Source organism: Mytilus edulis, chromosome 11, assembly GCF_963676685.1.
Source record: "Mytilus edulis chromosome 11, xbMytEdul2.2, whole genome shotgun sequence".
Classification (NCBI taxonomy): domain Eukaryota; kingdom Metazoa; phylum Mollusca; class Bivalvia; order Mytilida; family Mytilidae; genus Mytilus; species Mytilus edulis.
In genome coordinates this window covers 54,839,950-54,851,038 of record NC_092354.1, presented here as the reverse complement: position 1 = coordinate 54,851,038, position 11,089 = coordinate 54,839,950, and positions in this window count along the sequence as shown.

The following is an 11,089-nucleotide window of genomic DNA, read 5'->3' as shown; positions in this document are numbered from 1 at the left end:
AAAAAGATAAAATCTAAACCGAGACATCAAACCGGGGAGACTGGATTTTACAGTTGATGAATATATGGGTCACGAACACGTGTATGTTATGAAGACTTTTTAGAGATATTTGAACAAATCCGGTTGTAATTTTGTGTAGTTAAATAACGGAATCATTGTAAGCAGAATGGTAAGTATTAATACACCTTATTATTTTGTTTTCAATCGGTCAACTTTAGAGAAGCATTGAAAATCATGTGTGATTCAATTCACTTGCTATTTTTGTTGTGGGTAATACCATTGTTTTGTTGTGTAATTGGAATGCTTTATATAAACTAAATCCAGCCTTTTTATCCCCTTTTCACGCAAAGTTCTACAACACACTCTCCCTCGAAAAAAAAAACAATTACATGTATATCAAAATAAAAATGATGGATAAAAAAGTATTAATTTTAAAATAATGCTATACAGATATTCCCACACTCGCATTACAAGCACATAACTTAAAGTAAACTGATATATTATTGCATTTATGCCTAAAACGGATGGATACTATTGCACATTGAACACATTTAGATACCAATTAAAAAAAGACAATAGACCTGATTAATTTTTCACAAAAAGCGCGATGTGTCTCTATTTCCTACAAATATATATATTACCGTCTATTTTGTAGGACCTTCACATTCCCTTCGGAAAGACTTTTCCGCTAACAGCATCCGAAGATTATCAAGCATACCCCATTCGTAAATTAAAGGAAGAATTCGATGGTTCTATCATACCCAGACTTGGCAAAACAATAGCTGATAAGTGGATATCAGACACAAAGTTTGGTCATACAGTTCCCATTTTTGATGAAATCCCAAACATTGTTGATATTTCAAGAAATCGTAAGATGATATGTGTGCCAGATGTACTGAGTTGATGGCAAGTTTTACAGATTAAAAAAAGTGATTTTATAATATGTGTTCTTAAATGATGAGTGAAACGAAAGACGAAAACTGTTCCGCGGAATTGTGCATTTTATCACAAATGAATATGACGAAAAATGTTGTACAAGACCAAAGAACAAACATTACGTATTAAATAATTAAAAGTATTATTATATTATTTTGATGTATTCATTCAATTTATAATAACCGAGAAAATACAAACGATTTAATTAATAACAGATTATTCTGTCGATACTCAAGGAATAATGAAATCATTTGTTTTACCTAAAATTGTTTAAGATTTTAATAGAATGAAATACAATTTTCGGTTCTCAGTTTGTTATGATCACATCTGATATTAATATTTTGGAACTGATTGAGATTGAGAAGCTTTATTCAAAAATATAACTGTAAAGTCGTTTTCTATTTGCAAGTGAAACATGGATTAATATTGTTTTCATGCAAATATACAAAATAGAGAGACCTTAAAGCATGGTAATGTTGTATATAATTGGAATTAGGCAGATTTGAATTCCACAGACAGCACTAGTTGACGAATACATAATAAAAAAAACCTATTGTTCTAAAATACCCATGTAATTTTTTATTATTACAGTTTTTAACTCTAAGCGTGTCTCTTTTTTGTTTCCCTTTTGAAGATCTTTGGAAGTCTATATAAATATATCATTTGTATATATACAACTAATCATTGTCTGTTCGTCTCAACAAGGTCAGGTGTATTTAGACTAATGTTTGTTGGTAGTAGCTGTCTGCCATAGCAGTTTTAGATGATTTTTTCAGCATCATTCAGGCTATTAGGTTTTGGTTTGAATTTTCTTAAGTTTAGCATATTTTACTATATGGTATGGTAGTTATTCATTGTTTAAGGTATAAAACCACTAATTCATAGCCCCATTGCTTTCTATGTTAAATTCTGCAATTTCAAGCATTAATGGCTAATTTGTCTTCAGTTCAAATAAAGTGGCAGTTATTTCATGTCAAAACTATATCTTATCCTGACTTGTGCTGAAAAATTCAACATACCTTTAATTTCATGTTAGAGTATACTGGTTCCCGGTAGTTTGATAGTACAAAAACAGGTACTTCTGATCTTAACAAAAGGGCAAATGTGTCCTCCAATTAAAATTTCATATACTTCTTTATCATTCAAAAGAAACTTTCAACAAGGATTCTACATTGATCCCAAGTCCCCAAGCTTGCATTTGATACCAAACAATACCCAAATATTTCACCTATTGACAAAGATACAGCTATGCGTAGGAACTATTTGGTTTAAAATATTTACTACCTTCTTGTATTTTCATTCCAACCGGGCCTGAACTAGTGGTTCTATACCTTAAGACAGGACGATGACATGTTCTGTTAGATATCTTTGTTCTGTGGTCTCTTGTAAATAGTTTTCTCACCGACAATCATATCTCAATAGTTTTATGTATATGTAGTATAACATCTTTTCGTATGATTTAGATTCAGGCCAAAAGCAGTGTATCGTTCTTAAAATAGACAAATGTAAGTCACAAACTATAGATGAGTAATCGTATGAATCCCCAAAAAACCGAGAATAGATACGTCGGCAGGGTTAGAATCACGTGTCATGATAATAAACACTTATCAAAATATTCCAGTCGGAAATTGGACACAATCGGTCAAATTACAGATCAGACGATTCTCCCTGTATCTATAGACCTAAGGTCGCTAGTGAGTTAGGACACATCGTATCGATCAACCAATTCGTGATGGGGACCGTTAATATTATGAAGTGTCGATTAATATGTTTCTTATTACTCTGCTGAAATATTTCACGTAAGGAGCACACCCCTGTTAATGAATTCCGCATTGTGTGAACATACACGAGCGTAACGTATTACATGATATATGTAAATGAAGTTGACAATTTGAAAACTTAAGTGATCACGTTCGTCATAAATTCTAGTACAAAGTCGTCAATATCGAAGAAAAAATCAAGGTATGAATCAGACATCTTATTTCTGTAGTATCCTAAATATCCAGTTCACTGGGATATATGAGACGTTACCACCAATTAAAATTTGGGTAATTGAGTGACGGGATGTCATCAATGAAAGTGAAATTAAAGACCTTTGCAAGATGCTATTTCTATTGATCATTGAGAAGGTTCTCTATGAATCTTCTTTATACGAGTACAAAAAAAAGTCGGGAAGTAATGATGCACAACTTATACCCATTTGAACACGACTGTCACTTATCACATGATCACCATATGTTGATCTCTATTTTATATGTTGTTGAATGAAAATCCATGACATATAGCCCCATTGCCAAACTGTCCAAGAGTTACTCGTTATAATTTTCTACAAACTCACTACACTCATGAAAAAATGTAGATAAATGTCGACAAATAAAGATCTTCAATATGGCCCTACTGATAAAAATAATGAAATCAGCAAAACAAAATCTTGAAAATTTGTCCCATTGAAGTAAAAGAGGTTGGTCCCTATGGATAAAGACCTGCAAACTTATAAAAATGAGGTAACTCCTGCTGAAACAAAACATGCAAACAAGCTACAGTGAGGTAATGTTTTTCCCGGTAAATAATTCCTGACCAAAATGAAATAGGTCTTACATTGTGAATGTGCGAGTGTATATTGGTTTTGGGGTGGAATCTTTTTTTGTATTACTTATATTTACATGTATGCATATTTTTATATAGACCAAAGAATTGGAAAAATCTATGAAAATTGCAGTTTGCAGTTATTTGTTAACCCATTTCAATTAATGTCATGTTAAAATAAACCACACATCCTTTCTAAAATCTTACAGGAATCTTTGATGACGGGATTTCTATTCCATATTGTAATTTTGTTTGAAAATTGCCCTGGTTTAAAACCATTTCCAGGAATATTGACCAACTTGAACATTTTGAAGGTCAACCTAAAATACATAATTTAAATTTTCAAGGGAAACTGGACTTACATCTTTCAGAATAATCTCATTAAGTCAAACCGTACATTATTTTACAAAGATTTTTAATGCATTGTCTACTTTAATTTTTCATGATATATCTTGCGTGTATGTATACAGTTAAATAAATGTAGGTTATTGACAATAAAAATTACATCATAATATATGTATACTGCGATTTCAAACATAATTGTAAGAGGTGAGCGCTAAGTGGTATGTGCCCCAAAGAAAATATATTCAATTTATATATTCTATAAGTCTAAACTGGCCGGTTCAACAGAATGATTCAAAATTGGTATTTACTGCCGTTCCGTTTTGCATGTGGCATTAACGTGAGCAAGTACTTGTCGGTTCGAAGTCATTGTAATATATATGGCTTGTTAAAAATGTCTTCATGTGGACTAGGATATTTAAAAACCCGGCTCAGTATGTCAAAGGGCAATGAAGGGTTCACCTTCTTACTGATTTCTGACCTTCTACAATGAAATTTATGAGTACTATTGGTTTTTTGTCTACTGACAATAAATTAGAACAGAAACAACTCTATTGAAATTTAAACAACGCGAGTTGAACGTTATACATTTATTAAGTCTACTTTCAGTTTTAAAAAATCAAATATATTTGAATACCATACTTTAAAAGACAAATGAAAGATACCGAAGGGCCATTCAAAGTCATACGTCAAAATAAATTGACAACGGTTTTGAGGAGGAAAATTTTTAATCAACATATACATTGGGTTGCTTAACTATATGATAAAATGCTTACCTTTATCGAAATACATAAACGCACTTATCGTTTTTCTTCTCGAATGACATTGCTTTGTTTATTTATTTCGACATGTTGTGTACATGTAATCTCAGCTGTTCCCCATTGTTGCTCATAAAACTGCTCAGGTAAGAAAACATAAATACCCGTCTTTGAAAATATCAAGTACTATATATTTTCTCGAGATGAGCAGTTGATATTTTTCTCTTAAAGACTGTTTACAAAAATCTGCAAGAAAACAAGAAGAAATTATTCGATTTTAAATGTAGAGACCTTTTCATAGCATATGCCCTCTATCTTACATTTGTAAATGAAAACATAAAAAAACTGAAGGGATACACAGCATTGCTTTTCTATGAAGCGAGGAATTGTGTCTAACATATAATGAAAAGTAAAATAACAAAAATACCGAACTCCTAGAAAATTTAAAACGGAAAGTCCCTTATCAAATGGCAAAATGAAAAGCTCAAACACATCAAACGAATGGAAAACAACTGTCATATTCCTGACTTGGTACAGACATTTTCATATGTAGAAAATGGTGGATTAAGCTGATTTTATAGCTAGCTAAACCTCTCACTTGTATGACATTCGAATACAATTCCATCATATTGACAACAATGTGTGAACAAAACAAACAGACATAATAGGTAAAAATGTCAAAAATAGGGGTACAGCAGTCAACATTGTGTTATAATCTTAATCACTATGAAAACAAACAAATAGTTTTCTCGTTTGAATTGTTTTACATTGTGATATCGGGGCCTTTTATAGCCTGACTATGCGGTATGGGCTTTGCTCATTGTTGAAGGCCGTACGGTGACCTATAGTTGTTAATGTCTGTGTCATTTTGGTCTCTTGTGGACAGTTGTCTCATTGGAAATCATACCACATCTTCTTTTTTATAAATATGTCAGCAAAGAAAAACAAAATGGCATATAGACAAAGCACATAAGCAAAATGAAAGACACGAATACAAAAAATGACGATAGCACAGTAATACAATGGCGGGATGTATAAGTACCGAGTCACGTCAAGAGGATATTACCAAACATTGAGTAAACAGTAAAGTAAATGATTTACAAAGACAAATAAAATAACACTATAACACGTAATTAAGATGGTAAACAACGTCAGTACTTAGAATTTATACTTCAAGACCATCATGTATTATTTGTGAAGTTGATACGGAATATTGAAATATTGTAATTACCTTATACAAATTATATAAACAGAAAAATAAGTTTCTAAAAAAAATTAAATAATCACATGTCTGTCTTTTATTATATCACATTATAATTTTGATGGAAAAAGTGGGCAAAGACATTAGTTCTGACAGGCATTCATTATATTAAACTACAAATAGAAATGAATGAAAGAAAAATAGTTAAGTTACATTTTTTGTGTTCTATGAACATGTTATGGATGGTGGTTCTCAACTATTATCGCCTAAACAGATTTTTTTTCCTGATTATGTATCATCCAATCCAAGGGCTATTGGTTGTATATAATGCTGATTATTTCTTCATTTTTTAAGTAATAATGTTTACTTAGGAGCTTTATCGATAAATGTGACCAAAATAGTTAAAAATAGTGTGCAAAGCGGTATCATTTAAAAAAGTTAAAAACTTAAAAAATTAACAGGTTCTGCTGTACCACACATACCAAAGAAATACCTTGAATATGACCATTTTACAAAACGAGAGACAAACCCAAGGTGTCAAAAAACAACCAAAGACGTAGATGTCTGAAAAAACAAATAATGCAAATAATATGAACAGACAAACAGCAATTCACAAAACACCTCACAGTTAACCTAAGATTGAGCAACACAAACCAGACAAGAACCATTGGTGATCTGAAGCCGTACAGGATGGTTTATATTATACAAGAGGTAACAGTACCACTCCAGTACTATATAAGGCCTCACTGTGACTTTGAGATGAAGAACGGCAATAAAAGCGCTTCTTTGATGAAGAATGACAAATTGTTGAAGTGATAGTGAAATAGGAAATTGATATAGAAAAGGCGAGTTTTATTGAAAATAGTCTTACTGGAAAAACTTCTAAGTTCTATCGAATATATTGCATTATTGATAAAAGATTTAAATTAGAAATGTTTTAAACTGCCATAGTTTAATAACGACTAAATGATTTTTTTTCAGACATTTCCAATGCAATAAATCTGTGGAATTGAAAACTTCAGATTAGTCACTAGTTTGATTGATAACTCGTACATTTAGTCTACATTGTAGATATCAAAAGCTTTTTTTATTACAACTAGACACAATTTCCTGTGAGGATTTATTGAATTTGTAATCTATATAGAAGGCACATTCTGTTGGATTCTTTCAATTTGTTAACATTGTTTAACTATCGAATTTGTCCAAATTGCATTCAAAGGCTAAACTTTTGGTCACAAATTATTAGATATGAAAATCAAATTCGGTGGCATAGGCTTATACATATGTAAGTGAGCTACCTCTTTTCTCAGAGGTGTTAAATCGGGTACATTTAGATTATATCCCTCGTCGTTTGATTAAAATTTGCATATTCATAAATGATTTGTCTTGAAATAGCCGAACAAGGTGCAACTGATAATTGTGGTTATGTATTTAGGGGATTTTTTTTCATGGTAGTTTTCTGACATAGGTATCATAATTCTTTATCATCGTATGTTAAACGGTTAAATTGGGATATACAAGTCCTACAGAATCAATTGAAAGTATTTAAAACCAGACATGGACATATAATATTAATCAATATAATATTTTCAACATATAAACTTACATTTGCAAAGCATTTTTCCTAAATTTTCAAACGTAGAGTAATTCACGAACCTGACATATTGTATATACCTTAAATATTGTTTATATCTTATGTAGATATGTTTTTGTTGCTGAGTTCCTGTAGCATTAGCGTAAACCCCAAATTTTCTGTTATTATCATTCATGTTTGTTTTGTTTATCATGATATGACATAGCTCAGCAAACATGACTGTATACATGTCTTAATCGGTTAATAAGCATATATATGTTGTAATCACTAAACCTATGAACATGACGAAGCTTGATTTCCGTCCTTTTACTATCACTTATAATTCATTCATAAAGAATTTTGAAATATATATTCATGTAATATCTAGATAAGCAATATGCACTGCATATCAAAATAAATCACTGAGTGGTGATATTAATAGACAGAAGACATTTTCATATTTGTTTCTCATTGCTAGTGCATTCGTATCAATATATTGTGACCGAAAATAGTTTGAGTTTTAAAACTACTATAAATAGTTGTATATAAATATGTGGTTAACCCCGTATTGATAGGATCAGCCTTTAATACAATGCATGCAAAATATTTACATTAATGAGTCCTAAAATAAAGTTTTATTTCCGCTGTGAAAATGGGTGTTATATATTGTGGGCGTATAACTGTACACTCGACAAAAACTATGGTTACATGGTCATGTCTTACTTAGAAAAATACATCATTTTTTGTTAGTACATAGATCAAATAAGGTGTGCACAATGTTTTTCCTTATTACAGATTTTCAGAATTTATGGGAATAGAAGAAAAATTAGATGAGCAGTAAATGTAACATAAGTTGTTTACGAGAACCGTACTGATTGACAAAAGATCCTTGAATGATCATTGATCAATCACCCAGAGCGTATTTAACGCATTTAAATGATTAAATGTGAGAGCTTTCGTGACAAGGATTAGCGATCGATCAGTCAAAAAATATATGCATTAATGTGCTGTAAACACACAGTTATTATAAAATTGAGTCTTTATTCGGTGAATACAAAAATAATTTTAAATAGTATAGTTTTCAGACAGGTCCTTTCAATCAGTCCATATATTCCCAAAATAAGATCGAAGTACCGATGCTGTGAGCTGCTCTGATCTATGAATGATTGGTTACTGCGATGACTCGCCGCTAAATATTAGCTTTCGTATACAGGTACTGCCTTATGTGACCAGACACACATATGAAAGAATGATCAAACAGTTAAACAAACTAAGCTATCAGTTTATGTCGTCGCTTTAGTAAGCAGGGGTATAACAAATAAGAAGAATGATGAAATAATTAAAAGAAGAAAATAGTGTGTGAAATTTAACAGAATTGCATCAATGTCAATAGAAAAGTACAAAATATAATTACATTTAAAATATATTTGATTTTGAACGTTTCGATACTTTTAATTTGTTTTGTTACATAATCAAATGTTCAAATTTAGAATTGTATTGTTTTAAAATTATGTAAGTAGTGAAACAATAATACTGGTGTCTTTACTTGACAAGAGAGAAAAAATAGCGCGAAAAGCCATATATTTTTTGGACAATTTTTCATATCTGTTTGTATTTCTTTTTTCAACATTTTATACATCTTACATTTATTTAGAAAATATATGCATCTATTTAATATTATTAAAATCTAAACATTATCCCCCATTTCAATGATTAAAACACAGTTTGATTTATATTTAAATAATGCACGTTCATGTACTTCAGTAATTGCATTTCACATATTTATTTATGTTTTTAAATATAAACTTAATGTAACACATACGACTTAGTTATTTTATAAACAGTATAATGATGTTTTTTTTTTAAATATTGATTTCTCAAATATTAATATACGACATCTTAAACTGACAGATACATCAGATTCAGGGTTGTCTAGGATCACACATGGGGAATCAGCAACACTATTTTTATATATTGACAAACGAACCATTTTTTAAAATTAATTTTGACTATTTTAACTACAGTTATTCAATTAACATTACCATAACTGCAGGATTACTAACATTTTTACATGATTTTTAAACAAATATTTTATCAAAAGAAGAACTTGGTGACTCGTAAACCATACATTTAAACTTTGAATATTTTTTGCATTTAATATTTTATATTCATTAACAGATACAACCGTTTACACTAGAACATTGAATAACGTTTGCTAAATATATAAAAGCTACAAATCCCGACAAACCAACATATTGCAATCAGTAAATAAGATCATTCAAGATAGATGATCATTAATTTAAAAAGTGGAAATTCTGCTGATGCCTATACCAGTACGTCTAGTAATATATTATTGGGAATAAATAGGTTTTCCAAAACAGTAAGTTATTTTCCTAGTAATTCCGCTCGGAAAGAGGGATATTTAAGTAGATTTGTTTGTTGGGAGATGGTTACTATACTCATTACTATATGGATGTAAAGTAATACAAATGAGTGTGGTAAGATCATAGACACCCTAATCACCGGTTATTATAATTTGTTCTAGTATTGGGTAATTAGAATGCCATCTTAAAGATAAATCTTCTACAGCGCCACTTCAAATCGAATAAAAGATAAATATATAACTCTTCAAGAACTGACGATTAGGCACAGCGTAGATTTTAATTGATTTATTGCAATATCAGAGTTTTCCACTTGATAAATATGTAGCAGTTGTAGAACAACTGACTAAATTAGGGTGGATTTTATATTAAGAAACGTACTGTGAACAATATTTAGACAGTATTTATAGCAATTTCAATTGTAAAGACAAAGAAAACTCTATAGCGTTAAATTTGTAAAATAATATCAATGTATTCTGTAGTATTTTGTAATTCAATATGTAATTTGTAATGCAGAAATTTATTTAACAATATTATCAATTTCATTCCGATGATAATAGATCAATTTCGTAAATAATATAAGATGAATGTATCTGTTTATAGATATCTTCTATTCACCAAAATTTACATTCACATTATATAAGATTTTATTTTGTGGTAAGCTGTGTTGTGATACGATTCTTATAAAAAAATGTCATTCATACTAATTGATGAATCATCCATATTATTTATAAACAGGCATTTAGATGCACCTTAACAATTGACAAAATATACTTCCTAAAACACATACATGTGTATATGTATGTATCTATACTATGATGTTTATCATAATAAAACGTGTATGTTTTTAAAAATATTTTACGTTCATTAGATTTCTTTCACGAAGAATATCGATTCACATGGTTTACAATATACATTCTATGTGCATCATGACTACATGCATATTGACTGGATCCCGACTGATTAACTCTTACCTCATACCCTTTCAAATAAGCTTAAATTATAAATTATATGAACGTTCGGTAAAATATTGTTGTCAAAAAACTATTCATTTAAAACTTTATATAGTACCAACTACATTAGTCGTTAATTATGTATCATTATCTCCCTCACCGACTTTTCATCTTACGACAATATATTTTGAAAGAAATTGCATCAGTAAAAACAACTTTGATATTATACAAAGAATGGTTAAAAATAAATTCTGACCGGTGTCATATTCGCAGTCTTTCACTTACAAATTGTAAGCATGGTCAAGTCTTTATACAATTAGTAAAACAAAATCTTACCGCTTTAGATGATAATCTATCCA